Here is a 19,040-nt window from a genome sequence, read left to right as displayed (position 1 = left end):
ACAGAGCGTCAACAGCGAAGCAGAAGAAAAAATTAAAGTACATAAGGAGATCGTTGCCGTCAGTAAATAACATTCACGCCATACTGCAGCCACACATTGTCACCTCCGAGAGAGGATTTTCTTTACCCTCGGCGCAGCGCGTCATCACGCACACAAGCAAGGCTCGGCGGCAAGACGATCAAGCGATCGCACTGCATTCAGTGTCGTCTAGTCCACTTCGTCGTCCGCACGTAGCAGTTCGAAGCTGTCGCGGGGTTTTATCGAGCAAAACTTTGCCTGCGATAAAATTGCAAGAGTGCGCGGGTGCAAAAAGTAAAATCAAAATCCGAGTGCGGTGCGAGAAATTTCGCTGCTGGAAGTGAGCAGCCAGCTTCCCAGATCAAGGTATGCGCAATTTGCCGGTGAAGTTGTAATGAGCTAATGGCCATCTTGATGACAGGTTATTTCCGCGGACGGCAAGACGCTAGTCGCAGCTATTGTAAGCGTCGCCATTTTGAAAGCGCGAGAGTAGGATCGACACGTGAGCTTCGACAAATGTGAGTAAAGTGCAGATCTTGAGCAGAATGAAAGTTAAACAGTTTTTTTCGTCTAGACGGACGACTAGTGGTCAGATTGCGCTAAACTAATTTGCAAGCGACACGTTTCACGGTCGCACGGAACACCAGTGCGAGTGCATCTCATTCCGGCATCGCCAGCCAAGAAGCCAATCGATAAGAAGAAGACAGCAAAAGTCTTCCATTGGAAGTAAGTCGATCTGCCGTTCCACGTGACACGCAGGAAGCTAATAGCCTGGTGCCGTAGGGCTTTTGTTTTCCATTTTGCAGTTTCGTCGTCCAGCACAGCAAGCGTCGTCGGTCCGAACAGGACGATCGAATCCCATCGCCACGCGTCCGGAAGATAGGCCAGCTGGGTCGAAAGGTCAGCAACGTTGGTGCATCATACAGGTCGCTGAAAGCGCGGCCACAGTGGAACGAGCCAACATCCTCGGTGGTAACCGAGATACGACGTAAGAGCGTCGATAAGAGCAGGTCAGTCAAGCCGGTGTGAGCATCGACGAAGCCAGGATGGTGAGTCAGCAGGACGTCAGTGGGGTAGCGATGAAAGGCAGGGCGCGCCCTGCAGTGCAGTGAGTAGAGCAACGCAACTTTAGTTATTAAGCTATCAAGAGAAATCTTAAGGGCATTGAAGATGGGAGGACCAGTCAGGAGTAGGAGAATGATGGCCAGTTAATAAATTTGTTAACTATGATCAGTTTGTGTTGGGATTTATTTGTTGTGTGCGCATTCCCTTAAGAGCTTTCCGGGGCTCATCGAGGCTGTGTTATTCCCCTCGATAGTCTTTCACAACAGTATTTCTCTAGGAAGTTTTTCAAAACTCCCTGCTGAAATTTCATCGAGAATTTCGCAGTGGTTTTTTCATAAATTTCTTTAAAGTTTTTCCTGAGATAGTCGCAGAAATTTTACTAGAGATTTCTTCAGAAATTTTTTATGAAGGAATTTCAAAAATTACCGCTTAGATTTCTTCTAATATTTCGTCATAGATTTCAAAAATATCCTCGGAGACTTCTTCAGGAATTAAAGTGCGGGATTTTTTCAACAGATCTTTCATGGGATTCTCGAAAATTCATCAAACAAATAATTAAAAAAAAACTACAGAGATGCTTTCGGAAATTCTTCCAAGGATTCCTCCAAGAATTCCATGAGAAAATCTTTCAGGGATTGCTGCAGAAATTCCCACACGATTTAATTTTGGAAATTGCTCCTGTGATTGGAAATGCACAAAATGGCCTGGAAGAATTCTTGAAAGCATCTCTGAAGAAACTTGTAAAGAAATCCCTGGATGATTGTCCGAAAGAAGCCCTTTTTATTATAATTTTGGAGATTCCTAGAAGAAATTTTTGAAAATTTTCTGGAGCGATTCTTGATAAAAAAAACCTGGGAAAAAACTTTGCGAAACTACTTAAGAAAACCTCCTAAATTCCTAGAAAAAAAATCATGAGAAACTTCTCAAGGAACTCTGAAAGTTGTTTCAAGGAAAAATTGCTTGAGATATTCTGAGAGGAGTCCTGCATTTATCCGTTGGGAAATTTCTGAAGGAATATCTGACAAATGTGTGCGAATATTCCTGCAGACATTGCAGACAAAGGTACTGGTGGAATTTTCGTACAAATCCATCAATAAATTTCTGAGGGATTCCTGGAGGAATTTTTAAAGTAATCCTTAGAAAAAAATCCTGGAAATATCTCTGGAGGAGTTCATAAAAGAATTTCTCATGCAATTTCTTGAAGAAAATCCTGAAGAAACGAAACACACCCTGGAAAAAATAGAGAACTTCTGAATGTTTTTTTTAAGGATTCTTCAGAAAGAATACCTGGAAGAACAAGAGAACCCTCTGCAGGTATAAATAGAAGGATTCATTGTTAAATGCTTTTGGAAATCACAAGGAATAAATTCTGGAGTATTTTCTGTGGGGATTGCTGAGATTATCTTTGGAGAAATTTCTCAAGCATCACCGGAAAAAATATGAAAGAATACCTGAAGTAAGGTCTCAATAAGCTCCAAGCAATCTCTAGAGGAATACCTGGAGAAACTTTCGGTGAAATTTCTTGAGAATTCTCCAGTTAGAATTCCTAATAAATGCCTGAGGGAACCTCTAAATATATGGAACAACTTAAGGGTATTTTGCAGAAATTTCAACAATAATTCCTGCAAAAGTTTAAGGATAAGTTCGGCATTTTCGAAGCAAAACCATAGAGGAATTTTTGAATAAATATCTGAAATAATCTCCAAATTTCTGTACTTTTTCCTGGAATTGGATCTTTTAAAAAAGATTATCCTAGGAGATATTTCTTGAATTCTTGAGAGATTTTCAGAAGCATTTTGATGTGAGATTCCTACAGAAATGTTTGATGAAACACATTGGAGAATATATGCTCGAACTTTCGTATCAATCCTTGAAGGAATTTCAGTAATTTGCAGTTATTTCCATGGGGGTTTATCAGTATAGGGAACGATAAGTTTTGGAAATCTTGTCACCAGCTCTGATTTTACCATGATAGTAATGTATTTCGTTCTAGAGACTTCTCTACAACCCTTCGAAAAACAAAATCTTTAAATTTCACTAGTTTACAAAATAAAATAAAAGTCGTGAACTTCTGTCAACGACCAAAATTTTTGAATCACAATTTAGCACTGATTTCGAAACCGTGCTTCAAAACATTTTAAGTAGAGCAGTTTTTGAGTTTAAGCTCAATATCGAATTTTACAACTTTTAAAAATGTGGAATTTACTAAAATTCAAATATCTTGCGTTTTGATCAACCAATTTCAAATCTTTTTCCATAAATTAAAAGCTGAATACAATACCATTTGATCGTCTGAATGCAGGTTTTGCGTCAGATTGATGAAATTCAAGATATTGGCGATTTTTAGGGACGATCTCCTTAAATTTTAGCCAAATTTCCAAAAATATATAAAGAAATGTATTTTTTTTTCAAGAAGAAAAAACCCTAATTAATCCACCTTGCGGTGATGGTGCCTTTCTCGTGCCTTTAAAAACACATTTCAACACAACTCAAATGACATGTTGATGAATATCGCACTTTCATACGTTTAACAGAAATCCATTTCATGGCATAAGAGATCATATCATTTATCTGGTTTTTGATTTTTGAGCCTTGAACTCTTAAAAAAACAGCCGCAATCTTAAATTTTGAGCCGCCATTTAGGATCTATGTCCAGCAGCTTGGAAATTCTGGTCGCTATTTTTGGATTTTCGAGCTTAAATGCTGTAGAAAACTAAAATATTTAACTAAACCAATAGATTGAAAGATCTGCTTTTGATACACACTTAAAAAATCTGAAATTTGCACGAGACAGAAACATCAATGAACGTAAACATTTTTAAGACTGAATCACAAATTGGACTCAATTTTACGCGCATCATGTCCTGGTTGGTTGCGTTAGATGTCAACAAATCCACTTTACCAGAAACGTAGAATTATTATCACATTCATCTGCCACCTTCCAACTCGGTGAAATAGCCGAGAGGTAAGAGATGTGGCTCACAATCAGCAGATCCTGAGTTCGAATCCAGGCATGTTGATATTATACTTTTATATGTTTTATTTATCAGATCGGTTCTAGCGATTGCTAGACGCTAAGAAAATATAAGTCCAAGGAGACGTAAATTTACATGTTTTTATCTCTAAATTTGTGTCTTTGAAAACGCTTGTATATGTCAGGTTCAGGACACCTAAAATTACATGATTTTTTCTAGGTGTGTAGAAAATTCAATAAACTTTCGAATGAGGGTTAAAAAGCTGCAATAAGTTTGACCATTTTCAAGTTATAGCCAGTTTGATGCAAGCAAAGTCAAAAACATGTAAAGTTCAATTACTATGTAACGATCGAGATTTGACGATATGCGTACACATTGTTTTCACTATTGGTGATCCTCTATAATTCCTTAAAAAGTTTGCATTCACCCATCGGGGCCCCCCGAAACCGGCTCCGGAACACTACCGGTTCTGATATGGTCCGATACTGTTTTCCTGCTAACCGTTCTTCAGGTTATCGAAAATGCCGCTGTTTGTTGTGTCGCATGAATGAGTTATGTTCAATTTTATATTTGGTCACTTCCGGCGGAACACCCAGAACCGGTTCTGGAACACTACCGGTTCTGATATGATCTGAGACTATTTTCCTGCTTACCGTTCATCAGATTATCGAAAATGCTGTGGTTTGATGTGTCGCTTTCTGGGTATGGTTCTCTTTTGTGTATGGCCACTTCCGGCGGGACATCTGGAACCGGTTCCGGAACACTACCGGTTCAGATATGGTCTGAGACTATTTCCCTGCTTACCGTTCATCAGGTTATCAAATATGCCACGGTTTGATGTGCCGCATGCATGGGTTTGGTTCTCTTTTATATTTGGCCACTTCCGGCGGGACATCCGGAACCGGTTCCGGAACGCTACCGGTTCAGATATGATCTGATACTATTTTCCTGCTAACTGTTCATCAGGTTACCGAAAATGCCGATGTTTGATGTGTCGCATGAATGATTTATGTTCAATTTTATATTTGGCCACTTCCGGCGGGATACCCAGAACCGGTTCCGGAACACTACCAGTTCAGATATGGTCTTATACTGTTTTCCTGTAAACCGTTCATCAGGTTATCGAAAATGCCGCTGTTTGATGTGTCACATGCATAGGTTTGATTCTCTTTTATATTTGGCAACTTCTGGCGAGACATCCGGAACCGGTTCCGGAACACTACCGGTTCTGATATGGCCTGAGATCATTTTCCTGCTTACCATTCATCAGATTATCGAAAATGCCGTGGTTTGATGTGTCGCATGCATGGATTTGGTTCTCTTTTATACTTGGCCACTTCCGGCGGGACTTCCGGAACCGGTTCCGGAACACTTTCGGTTCAGATATGGTCTGAGACCATTTTCCTGCTTTCCATTTATCAGATGATCAAAAATGCTGTGGTTTGATATGTCGCATGCATGGGTTTGTTGCATTTTCATGTCTGGCTCCTCCCAGAGGTACCGATCCGGAACACCTAAATGGCCATAACTCCGGAACGGCTGAACCGATCCGAACCATTTTCAATAGGAAACAATGGGACCAGATTCCGCGTCGAATGAACCGTCGGTCATTAAAATCGGTTAAGGTTTACTGCCAAAAACTGATGTGAGTTTATTTTGTACACACACATACTCACACACACACATACACACACACACATACATACACACACACAGACATCACCTCAATTCGTCGAGCTGAGTTGATTGGTATATGTGACTCGACCCTCCGGGCCTTCTATCAGAAAGTCATTTTTGGAGTGAACATATAGCCTTTCCAGTTCACTTAGTGTACGAGAAAGGCAAAAACAATCTAAAAATTCTTTCTCAACGTTTATTTGACATAGCATATATAGGCGAGTTACAGTAAAAAATTCAGCTCAATCGGAGCAGTGATAACGAAGAATGAGATGTGTGAAGTGAGCGATGTTGCTTAAAAATAGAACAAAAATCGATTTCAAATCTTTACCCTTGTATGGAAAGTCGAAAAAATTTCCGCTCTACTGTAATTTTTTTCCTCCGCGTTTTCGAACTCAGGGCATGATTCTACACCAAAAATTATCATCAGCTTACCGAGTTCAAAAATGCTGTAAACTAGTGTTTCCTTTAGAACGACTTAATGCCCTTAATATCTCCTGAAACCCTTCGAAACATTCCAAAAGAACTCCTGAAATCTCCTGAAACCCTCTTAACCCTCTGAAATTGCCTCAAACACCCTTAAATCCTTCTGAAATTTCCTAAAAATATCGAAATCTCTGAAGCTTTTCGAAAACTGTTTGAAACTTCCGATGAACTTCTTTAAAACTTCTCTAGAACTCCCTGAGACCTCTAACACGTTACCCTTAAACCCCCAACACCCGCCGTCTGAAGCTCACCGAAATCCAACCGAAACCCATGTCAAATTCTCTCTGGGAACCTATATTGCTTTTCCACTAGATCACCCATTTGCCCGTCATTTCTTTAGATATTTCTGAGATTCCCTTTTGGTATCCTTTATAAATGCTTCCGGCTTCCGTTATCATAGTTACGGTCTAGCTCGATTATGTTGCAAGCATTAGTGTACTCAAGTGTAGCTACCTCGAATTTCCAGTAATTTAATCTTAGGATGTAATGCTAAGCAATCGCCGAAGCGTGTAAGGCAGCCTTCAGGAAAGGAACTCCCTGGTGGAGCCCACAAGGTTAGGCGGCTGTTGACCCCGAAAGCCGGTAGTAATTTCGATAAATCGGACCCCAGTTAGGCTTCCCGGAAAGCTTGAAGGATAGGCCTGAAAACGCCAACTGACCCCGAATTGAAGGGAACAAGGGATTGCGACTATTGAGGCTCTCAGCAACCACAAGTTAGGGCGGATCAGGAGGTGAACCCCCTTTGGACCATAGCTGAACGGAAGAGGATAAAAATTCGAACAATTTGTATTCATCATCCAGACCGAACAGTTCAAGTACTCGGAAATCTTGGAGCCACTGAGGAGCAACGCCAAGCTCGTGGATCTGGGAGCCGACGTGCGCAGTATTAGACGTACTCGTCCGAGTGAAATGATCCTCGATGAAAAGTAGTTCAAACGTGACAAGGAGCGCAAGGGTGCCGCCTACTAAAGTCTGGCGGAAGAGGTGCTTGGCGAGGGTGTCGAGGTGAGGGCTCTCACAATGGAGGCAACTCTGAAGATGAAACACCAAGGCTAAATCTTTGACGTGGAAAAGCTCGTTACGGCACTGCGGAAACATTAAAAGTTGTAGGGACCGGTAGGGAGACAGGTGGTCTTGGTACAGCTACCTGTGGCGGATTCAACCAAGTCCGTTGCTATGCGAACTGATCATACATGAGCGACCGGAAGCTTATTTCAGCTTTGAGGAAACAGTACACAAGCTATGGGACTGTAAAGGCCCTGACAGGAGCAAGCTATGTAGGCGATGCGGCGGAGAAGGCCACAACGAGGCTGTACGAGTGCACCCAAGTGTTTGGTTTGTTCCGGGAAATCCGCGAACAGCAAGCACCCAACGCTAGGTGCAAGGAACAGCCTTCAAAAGCACCGCAACTGAAAAATCGCAGTGCAGGTGCAGGTAACGCAGCTGAACCTGAACCTCTATGCCGCAGTCCAGCAACTGCTTTGTCGAGCAGTTTCTGAGTGGAAACAGATATCGCCATCATAGCGGACCCATACCGTTCCGAGTACCCGCTGGCAACGGCGATTGGGTCACGGATGAATCCGGGAAAGTAGCGGCGATAAGGACCACGGGTAAATACCCCGTCCAGGAGTTGGTGTCTGCTGCCTACGAGGGCTTCGTGGTCGCCAAAGCAAACGGGGCCTTCCCTTGTAGCTGCTATACGCCTCCGCGGTGATCGATCGAACAGTTCACGCAGATGCTGGACTGTATGACGACCGTGCTGACAGGGCCCTGACTTCAAAACCCCAAAATAAGGTGATGAAATGAAGGACCCTGTACCACCAGGCAAACAGAAAAACGTGGTGTAAGGACTGTTCAATTTATAAAACGGACAACTTTCTTGTGCGTTATCTTTTTTATTTTTCAATAAAATCATTATCAGTTTTTTGCATAACTTTCTATACCTATTCTCAAATGTAGGAAAAATGTAACATTAAGCAAAATGTTCTTTATTGTGTAACTGAAACGGTTTTCGTGAAACATCAATAAAAACTCATTACTCAAAATTCGACATAACTTTCCAGATACTTAACATGCACATTTTCATGAAGTTTTCAATGCATTGGAATCTTATATTATCCTACTAAAGGTAAAGCTCAATAGTTGGTCAGTAACAATGCACCAAGCAGTTTCCAGCTTGATATAGGGAGTTGCCTTGTTTTCATAGAAATTATTAAAAAATGTTCATTTAAGTCCTGTGTAGCAATAGCATCACGGATTCGGCTAAAAAATTGTTCAAAGTAGTAGAATATTGTGCTCTGAATGATACAGAAGAAAAATTGGCTTTTTATTGCATTTTTCATCAAAATTTTAATCCATAAAGATGGTCTTTTTAAAAAATTACATACTTTTTGCTCCATTGATGCAGATTTTCGACTCTAGCGAATCTTGTTGTTATTTGTTTTCAACAAAGTTGGTCCTATGCTATTGTACACCTTATTTAATATAATCGGATGCAAAGTTTTTATTTCCAACATCATTGTTATGCAATATTTGCATTAGGTTGCATTGTTATTTGGAGGAACCTTCAAAGAATGAAACTGTTTTGATTACTGTGTCTGTAATGGTTCACAGTAACCAAACCAGCAATGCTATTAAGAAGCAGTTTTCTGCATTTAAAACCACATCATTCCCACTTTCGACTGGATGCATATAAAAATTGATTATTTAATATTTTTATGCCCTTTTTGCTTTACAATTGAATTTTAGTAAAAAAATCGAATCTCACTTGAGACTTTGATAACTCAAAACTTAATTTTCCAATTGAGTTTAAATTTTGCCAGAATGTTTATTACTCATGCTGCTGCAGCATGGCACATAGTTTTCTAGAATTAAAAACGATATATCATATGTGAACAGTGATTTTATATATATTTTCAATTTTCAGCAATCGAAAAATTCACCTCATTTAACACGTGGCCGATTTTCTATAAAATAAAACTAGTTTTATTCGATTCAAAAATGATTACTCTAATGAAAAATTATGTACTGAACAACGAAGCAAGGGTGGTTAAATTTGAACAACGCGTCTTCTTTTTATAGCCTTGTAAAGTTGTCCGTTTCATAAATTGAACAGTCCTTACTCCATACCATGTGGGACAGACGACAACAAGGAATACATAGGGCAAACGAAAAGGAAGTCGACCATAGACGCTATCTTGTCGATTACAAAAACCGCCGAGAAAGCACTCGAGCCTAAGAGGAGGGCAAGCTTGCTATATGGTGAAATCATTCGCGAAATGATGCGATTCGCTTTCGACAACGAATACGTTTTCACCCTTTCTCGCTTTATCAAACCAACCTCCCGTACGAATAGCACACGAACAGACTCGACGCTGATCAGCATCGTTGGCTGCTCTTTTTCGCCGTTGAGCTGTTGCGTTCCAGCCAAGCCAGTCTTTTCATCCTTTTCGATGCTTTTCGATCAGCTTATCGCGATGCATCGTAGGCTGGGAACGTTATTGGTGTGGTGTCGGTACATGCGAATGTTGCTTCTGTGTGCGTGTCGAGCGTTCGTGCCGTAGCTTCTAAACCCAACCCATTCGGCGTTGTTCGGCTGTTCGGGTGAGCATGTGGCGGCACTGACAGATGTGTGCAAAATCGTTTGTGAGTTACATCATGTTCGTTTTGCCACCTCTTTGCCTCTGGTCATCGCTAAGCAGTGTACAGTTCAATCGCAAGCGATAAAAGTACACTTGATAAGTTGATTGAGCATTCGTGAGGTGATAATTTGCATCATTGGAGGAGGGGAATTCGTTTCTGTGCGGTAGTGACTCTTTTTTTTTCTTCTAAACCATAGGGGGATAAATCTGCTCATCAGACACCCTAACAGGAAGGTTAGGGTAGTGTGGGGTTAAGGCCGTCTTCTACAATGCCGGTAGAAGCCAGGACTACTCTCTCCTCGACCCAATAAAACACATTCCTATGGTCGCCAAACCCTACGTCTCTCCGGAACCACCAAGAAGGTATTGCTTCAGAGAGGGGCTAGTGCATATCGCACCCTCAAGGTTAGCTGCCGTAGCCTAGCAGCAACGAACATCGATGACTCGCTCTGGAGAGTCCATCACGATAGCATGCTGGCGCTTAGCCAGTTTCCCGAGTGGTCCTCGCCACTCCTTTTGTCCTCGGAAGGCGGGCAGGGTCAACCCCGCCCGCGCCCTACTACTGAGCGGACATCAAGAACTGATGCCCACGTGCAACCCGATCTGACCTGCCCGTAAGGAAGGGTATCACTACCCTTCAGGCCCTATCAGATGCACCCGTAGGTTGCAGACAGCAGGGTCTCACCTACCCCGACCCTTGCCGGGGACCCCTTTCCAACCGCGGGCTCAGATCCAACCCAGTAGACTGACGCCACGACAGCACCGCTACCGGGACTTCCTCTTCGCGGCCACTTAATCGCTGTAAGGGTCGATCTCGACCGCAGGGCACCGGTATGACCTACGAAGCCGACTTCGAACCCCTGGACCACCTCTTGTACTGCATCTGGACTAGGCATTCTCCGAGTCCACGCGCCACCTCCTCTGTAGCTCCCAGACGATATGGGCGATAGCCGTTGAAACGGCATTCCAGCTAATCTCATCCCTACAATTCTCTGGACCAAGTTGTCCGGAGTTGTGTCCTCCCCGCATGTGGCAAGCATGCGGTCACGCATTGTGCGAAAACGCGGGCACACGAACAAAACGTGTTCCGCCGATTCCTCTAAACCATTGCACACTGGGCATTCGGGAGAATCCGCATGCCCGAAACGGTGTAGATACTGTCGGAAGCAACCATGACCTGTAAGGACCTGTGTCAGGTGGAATGAAACTTCCCCATGGCGCCTATTAATCCAACTATCTACCCTCGGTATCAACCTATGGGTCCACCTTCCTTTGGTGGAACTGTCCCACGCGCGCTGCCATTTGACCATAGAGGCCATCCTGACAGTCTTGCGTATGCCTCTTGTGCCGCGCATTTCGAAGCACTCCATGTCCTCACTGATAAGAATGCTGATGGGCACCATACCAGTAATGACACAGAGAGCGTCGTGTGACACGGTACGGTACGCGCTTGCAACCCTCAGACACAAAAGCCTGTAAGTACTTTCCAGCTTCCGTCGGTAGCATTCAGTACTTAGCGCGGTGCCCCACGCCGGGTTGTCATACCTAAGTATGGACGAAGCAACACTAGCCAGAAGCTTGCGCTTACTGGCGTACACCGCAGAGCTATTGGACATCATCCGGGACAGTGCCGCAATAGCTGTGGAGGCTCTTTTACAGGCATAATCGACATGGCTACCGAAGGTAAGCTTATCGTCGATCATCACGCCCAAGTGCTTGACAGAGCGCTTCGACAGGATAGTGCACTCTCCTACACTGATCTCCGTCTGCTGCGCCGACTGCATGTTGTTAACAACCGTCACCTCTGTCTTGTGGTGAGCCAGCTCCAGTTTTCTGGACCGCATCCACGCCTCCACAACCTTGATCGAGTGGTCGGTAGTCAACTTCACCTCCTCGATCGTTTCACCGTAGACTTCGAGCGTAATATCGTCGGCAAATCCAACAATCACCACTCCCACTGGGTACTCTAACCTCAACACCTCGTCGTACATGACATTCCATAACACCGGACCCAGGATGGAACCTTGCGGGACTCCTGAGGTTATGTGAAAGCACTTCCGACCCACCTCCGTGTCGTAAACTAGTACGCGATTCTGGAAGTAGCTTCCGAGAATCTTGTACAAGTACTCCGGTATCCCCAGACGCAGGAGCGCATCGGCAATAGCAGCCCAACTGGCGCTATTAAATGCATTCCTTACATCCAGAGTCACTACCCCGCAGAAGCGAATTCCCCTCCTCTTAGGCTCGAGTGCTTTCTCGGCGGTTTTTGTAACCGACAAGATAGCGTCTACGGTGGACCTCCCCTTCCGGAAGCCATACTGGTTGCTCGAGAGACCATTTACGCCCTCAGTGAACTTCAACATTCTATTGAGGATGATCTTTTCGAGCACCTTCCCCGCCGTGTCAATCAAGCATATTGGTCTATATGTCGACGGGTCTCCGGGTGGTTTCCCCGCCTTTGGCAATAGTACCAGGCTCTGCCTCTTCCAAGCTTCTGGGAAAACTCCCTCGTCCAGGCATTTCTGCATAGCAGACCTGAACATCTCGGGAGCTTCTGCAATAGCTACTTTTAAGGCCAGGTTCGGAACTCCGTCCGGACCTGGGGCCTTACCTACGCTAAGGGACTTAGCTATCCCCGCAAGTTCCACATCGGTGACCCTTTCCTCATCGCCAGCCCCAGTCCCCGGCTGTCCTACGAAAGGAGGCCAAGGACTAGCATCATGACGCGGAAAAAGTCCTCCAATGATCCCCTCCAACATCTCTGGAGATTGCTCTGTAGGAGCCATCACACCTCTCGTCTTGGCCATAACGATCCTGTAGGCATCACCCCACGGGTTCGTATTGGCACTCTGACAGAGACCCTCAAAGCAGGCCTTTTTGCTTGCTCTTATCTCGGTCTTGAGCGCGGCTTTTGCAGCGGCGAACACCACCCGCCGTTCGTTTCGCTCTTCCTCTGATCGTGCTCGCTGCATCCGCCGCCTAGCCCGTAGGCAGGCGCGGCGCAGGCCCGCAATCGCGTCGCGTCGCGGTAGTGACTCTGGATGTTAGGAATGCGCCAGCTGGTCTGCTATTGCCGATGCGCTCTTGCGTCTGGGTATACCGGAGTACCTGTACAAGATTCTCGAAAGTTACGTTAAGAATCGAGTACTAGTTTACGACACGAAGGGGGGTCGGAAGTGCTTTCACATAACCCCAGGAGTCCCGCAAGGTTCCATCCTGGGTCCGGTGTTATAGAATGTCATGTACGACGAGGTGTTGAGGTTAGAGTACCCAGTGGGAGTGGTGATTGTCGGATTTGCCGACGACATTACGCTCGAAGTTTACGGTGAAACGATCGAGGAGGTAAAGTTGACTACCAACCACTCGATCAAGGTTGTGGAGGCGTGGGTGCGGTCCAGGAAACTGGAGCTGGCTCACAATAAGACAGAGGTGACGGTTGTTAACAACCGGAAGTCGGAGCAGCAAACGGAGATCAGTGTAGGAGAGCGCATTATCCTGTCAAAGCGCTCCGTCAAACACTTGGGCGTGATGATCGACGATAAGCTTACCTTCGGTAGCCACGTCGATTATGCCTGTAAAAGAGCCTCCACAGCTATTGCGGCACTGTCCCGGATGATGTCCAATAGCTCTGCGGTGTACGCCAGTAAGCGCAAGCTTCTGGCTAGTGTTGCTTCGTCCATACTTAGGTATGACAACCCGGCGTGGGGCACCGCGCTAGAATGGGTGACAAAACGTCGAATGCCAAAACGTCGAAAGGACAAAACGTCGAAAAGTGTGTAAAAGTTTGCAGTTCAGTGTGGATTTTTTTTTTTTGAGATTTTGTGTGGATCGATTTAATCCTGTTGATAGCCTGAGCTGAGAGGGGTGGCGATATGGTAGATCCACCAAGATGGCAGGATGACGAACTAATTAACGGGGATACACTCATTATGTCTCATTATCTCGGGTCACTTCGCAAGCGCTGAAGGTCAGTGACTCATTTAGCACTCTATGATGCTTCAGACCCAAGTTAAAGCCACCAGCTGTTTAGAGATTATTGTGTGGATACTTGGCATGTTTGTACTAGTACCATAATCTGGAAAACCGGATGAATTGCGGAGGACAGCCGTAATCAAACCAGACGCCCTTGAAGGAACAATGCGCCCGATGATCGCCATCGCCACCCCAAAGGTGCCAGAGATCCGGCCGACGATAGCTAGAGGTCGCCATCGTAGCCACCCTGAAGGAAGTCATGACGTAATGCTGAAAATTTGTGGAAGATTCCACTGACATTGTGCACTCGGAGTGCAGCCTGGGCCAGTGTTGCATTTGAACGCGATCAATTCTGGAGCAACATTTGAAAAGGGCATACAAGCATTGGTAAACAATGACTTCACACGTCGCTCCTGAGCCCCCCTCAGCTTATTCACAAAAACTAAGACCGTTATCAGATAGAGCAAACATCGATCTTTCGGATAACGGTGTTCATTTGCGTGGGCGGGCTGCTGTTATGCCCTACGGAGCATTTTAGAAAAAAGACACAAGACCTCTTGGGCCCTTTTCAAATGTTGCTCCAGAATTTGCGTTGAAGTTCAAAAACGGCACGCTGCGATCAAACATATTTGAACATTGTTCAGTTTAAAACTTGGAAAGCACGTGAGCTCGAAAGTGAACACAACTGGAGCAAGAACTGCACCCGTAGAATGCCAACATGCCAACATGGTACCCTGGTACCTGATAAACTGAAATGGTCATGTTTCTACCATTTTTTCACCAATTCTAGCAATCTTGGGCTGATTTGATTCAGTAACTCACCCTCTATTGAGAGGGGGAACTGGTTCAGTCACCGTGGATTACCGGAAAATCCGGATTTCGGTGCAGAATCTTTATGCCCGATGTCAAAATGTCCCATTTCATTGTGGCGCAAATATTCGCACAACAACGCATGTATGCAGATGCGTCACAAAGTCCTAGGGCAGCGCCTTGGTCAGGATGCATATAAGATTTGATGACACATCCAAGCTCAGTTCATTTGCAACGCGTTTAGTTCAAATACAACACTGGGTGCCAGTAGAAGGGGCCCCAAAGAAGTAAGAGAAGAAAAGGCCGGGAAAGTTTGGGAATAAATAATTTTACACTTAACGTAACGTGATGTGAGTTTTTTATATACGACAGAGCGAATATTCCCTACCCACGAAGAACTGGTCAAGGAACATGCCGACCCTGAGGTGTTTTTTCAGGGAGCCTCAGGAAGCCTGCCCTCTGAAGTAGTTTTCAGATTCAAGTGAAAGAATGAGTATCCTTTAAAAGAATAAAGAACTCACTATTTGCTTAGACTACTCGTTTTCGACATTTTCGACGTTTTGTCCTTTCGACGTTTTGGCATTCGACTATTTGGCATTCGACGTTTTGGCATTCGACGTTTTGTCTTTCGACGTTTGTCCCTAAGCCCGAGGGTAGATAGTTGGATTAATAGGTGCCATGGGGAAGTTACATTCCACCTGACACAGATCCTTACAGGTCATGGTTGCTTCCAACAGTATCTACACCCCAGACAACCAGTAATCGTATGAGATGTTGCATAAGATGATAAAGTGGAGGCCATATGCGTGCATGCCTCCATTTAGGCGCATGTGAAATGTATGCTTCATTTCATAATCTTATGCAACATCTTATACGATCACTGGTTGACTGGGACCAATTCGGGCATGCGGATTCTCACGAATGCCCAGTGTGCAATGGTTTAGAGGAATCGGCGGAACACGTTTTGTTCGTGTGCCCACGTTTTCGCACAATGCGTGACCGCATGCTTGCCATATGCGGGGAGGACACAACTCCGGACAATTTGGTTCAGAGGATGTGTACGGATGGGTTTAGCTGGAACGCCGTTTCAACGGCTATCACCCATATCGTCTGGGAGCTACAGAGGAGGTGGCGCGTGGACTCGGAGAATGGCTAGTTCAGATGCAGTATAAGAGGTGGTCCGGGGGTTCGGAGTCGGCTTCGTAGGTCATACCGGTGCCCTGCGGTCGAGATCGACCCTTACAGCGATTAAGTGGCCGCGGAGAGGAAGTCCCGGTAGCGGTGCTGTCGTGGCGTCGGTCTACTGGGTTGGATCCGAGCCCGCGGTTGGAAAGGGGTCCCCGGCAAGGGTCGGGGTAGGTGAGACCCTGCTGTCTGCAACCTACGGATGCATCTGATAGGGCCTGAAGGGTAGTGATATCCTTCCTTTGCGGGCAGGTCAGATCGGGTTGCATGTGGGCATCAGTTCTTGATGTCCGCTCAGCAGTAGGGCGCGAGCGGGGTTGACCCTGCCCGCCTACCGAGGACAAGGGAGTGGTGAGGACCACTCGGGAAACTGGCTAAGCGCCAGCATGTTACCGTGATGGATTCTCCAAAGCGAGTCATCGATGTTCGTTGCTGCAGGCTACGCAGTTAACCTTGAGGGTGCGATGTTCACTAGCCCCTCTCTGAAGCAATGCCTTCTTGGTGGTTCCGGAGAGACGTAGTGTTTGGCGACCATAGGAGTGCGTTTTAGTGGGTCGAGAAGAGAGTAGTCCTGGCTTTTACTACTGTTGTAGAAGACGGCCTAAACCTCACACTACCCTAACCTTCCTGTTAGGGTGTTTGTTGAGCAAATTGTCCCCCTATGGTTTAGAAGGAAAAAAAGAGGATGTGCATTGATGTGCTTGACTGGAATGTTGTTTCATCGGATATCACCCACATCGTCTTGGAGCTGCAAAGAAGGTGCGGCGTGAACTCGAGGAGTGGTTAGTTCAGACGCTAATCAAGAAGTTGCCCAAGGGTTTGGAGTTGGCTGTGTAGGTCATACCGATGCCTTGCGGTTGAACTTGACCTCATAGCGAATAGGTGGCTACAGAGAACATCGGGGTATAGTTTACTGTCATGGCGTCAGGATTGCATCCGAGCTCCCGAATAGAAACAAACCCACGGTAAAGTGTGGGGCAGATGGAAGCCCCATATTGGCAAGTCCTTTTGAGTACTAGCTGATTGGGCCTTAGGCAGAGACCGAATCGCAGTGCATTAGGTTTCAGTTCGTGATATTTCCGGAACAGTTCTTCCTGTTTCTTTCTGAAAAAGTGTGTCATGATATTCGTTGCAGAAAGGCTACGCAGCTAAGCTTGAGGGTGCGATGTGCACTAGCACCTTTCTGAAGTAATGGCTTCTTGGTGCTCGCAGAGAGACGTAGTGTTTGGCGGCCATGAAAATGAATTTGCAGGTCGGAGATGTCGCCCTGACTCATTCTTTTGGTGGATCTATCGATGTTTTAGACTACGACTCACTCTAGCCACATTACAATTCTGTCTTCCACCTCCCTGGGTTTCCAACTGATTGGAAAGTGATGGAACTCTTTTTTATTTGCTTTTCCTTTCGCGCACTAGCTTTGTGGAGCAATGGAATGCGCCAGTGCTGAAGCAATCCATTTCCCAGATACGTAATTAAAATGGACTCTGCAGCCAGAACCAATTTCGATTTCGGATGCATAATTAATTTTCCGGAAACTCATTCGCCACGAAAGAATATTTGACTTGTGTGCCACCTCAAATGTAATCTGGTGCACTCTCTAGGAGTTGCAACACGTCTAGACACCAGAGAGCCTTCAAACGCTTTCTTACTGCATTGAACCGATAATGCCTCATGGGATGTCGTGCCTTATCACATAGATATTCGCTGGAACGATTGATTAACATTGAAGATCTTGTTTCATAGCCATGCCAGACTCTGTGGGCGACCATTATCACATTACTGGGGCGATGGAGAATATCTTGGCTCGCCTCCCACTTTTTCCCACATAGGAAGTTGATTCAGTACTCTCTAGCAAATTGCCTTTCCCTTATGGCATGAAACGAGAGCGATACCATCGGTACTAGACTAGTCAAATGCGTCGGGAAAAGCATTTAAAAAGATTATCGCTTGTTTACGTGGTTTATCTTTTCCGCCATAAGCTATTGGTTTCGAAGCTTGAGACGGAAATCTAAACGACGACACGTTTCCAAAGGTGGAGCCGGTAAGTAGTGACTAGACTGGGATGATTTCACAAGAGTTACTTCGTTTTATCGTTTCACCAACGGCCTGTGGGTTCAAGTAAGAACTCTTTAACTGAATGGGAGTCATTCAGTTCTGGGAATGATTGAGTTAATGACTGATAGATTACCAAACTACGCCATTTACTCACGCTTGAAGCCTTTTCGCTTACTGAAATCCGTATCTCAATTGCAGAGAAAGCATTCCGACCTTATCAAGATTTTCCATGATTACATCGCAATTACCCAATCATCATTGAAAGTAAGTTCTACCACTACCTCTACCTTGTTCATTCCAGCTCAGACCTTTTTCCATCGTTTCCAATCAATCACATCCTCCAATCTTTCAATAATCGTAGAAAACTTTCATGTCGCACAACCCGGCAGTTCCCTTAGTAGGACCAGAAGTCGATCCGACTTTTCCTTTGATGAACTAGCAAACGGCTCTTCCTCCAATATTCAACTGTGGCATCATCATCGTCATCGTCGTTCGCTATCTTCCCCATGGCAGGTACCCACACCCAAGGCTGCGCTCGATTGAGCAATGAGCATTCAAATTCCAGCAATTGCCTTCTACACTCCGGTCGTCGTCGTCGGCCTCCGCCCTCTAAGCCCGCGTTCTTGCCTTCTGGAAACCAGGCGCAGTCCGCGTGTGCGTTACGATGACGATGCAGAATCAATTGAATCACGGTTGAAATCCTCTTGAAATTAAAGACCTCTACCTTTCTCAACCCCCGGATGGTGGATCCCGAACGAGGCGCTGCACGCAACAGCGCACCTAATTGCTGCGATAATTTATTTCCACTGAAGAAGACCTTTGACCAGGGTGCAGGCCGCATCAGGTTCTTCGCGCTTGATTGGAAGATCCAATTGAGCTTACACTTAAATGGGAGATGTTTCGTAAGTTTTTTTTTTGTAACCGTTCCTTAAGCTCGCCATAAATTACGGAGGCACATAAACCTAGGTCCGAGGATTGACACGTGTTCGAATCGAAATTCACGCGAGAGTTCCAGTGAGAAAGGATCCAGGAAAGTCCTTCCAACGGCGGAGCGGAGGTGGGTATCAATAAAAGCTTTGACACTGGGAATGCGGTACCAGGGAAGAGGGGTCTTTCAAATTAATGCCGGACACAAGGAGCGAGGCAATTAAAAGTG

At 45.3% G+C, this 19,040-nt stretch overlaps 1 long non-coding RNA gene across 1 annotated transcript; it reads left to right on the top strand.

Moving 5' to 3' along the window:
• Positions 1–225: 225 nt before the first annotated feature.
• On the top strand, positions 226–1,349 carry LOC134285218 (uncharacterized). The gene is made up of 4 exons (XR_009996229.1): positions 226–384; positions 440–536; positions 593–744; positions 802–1,349. It is a non-coding gene; the product is annotated as an uncharacterized LOC134285218 (long non-coding RNA).
• The last annotated feature ends 17,691 nt before the right edge of the window (positions 1,350–19,040 follow it).

This window comes from Aedes albopictus, chromosome 1, assembly GCF_035046485.1.
Source record: "Aedes albopictus strain Foshan chromosome 1, AalbF5, whole genome shotgun sequence".
In the NCBI taxonomy this organism is placed as follows: Eukaryota; Metazoa; Arthropoda; class Insecta; order Diptera; family Culicidae; genus Aedes; species Aedes albopictus.
This window is presented reverse-complemented; position numbering and strand designations above follow the sequence as displayed.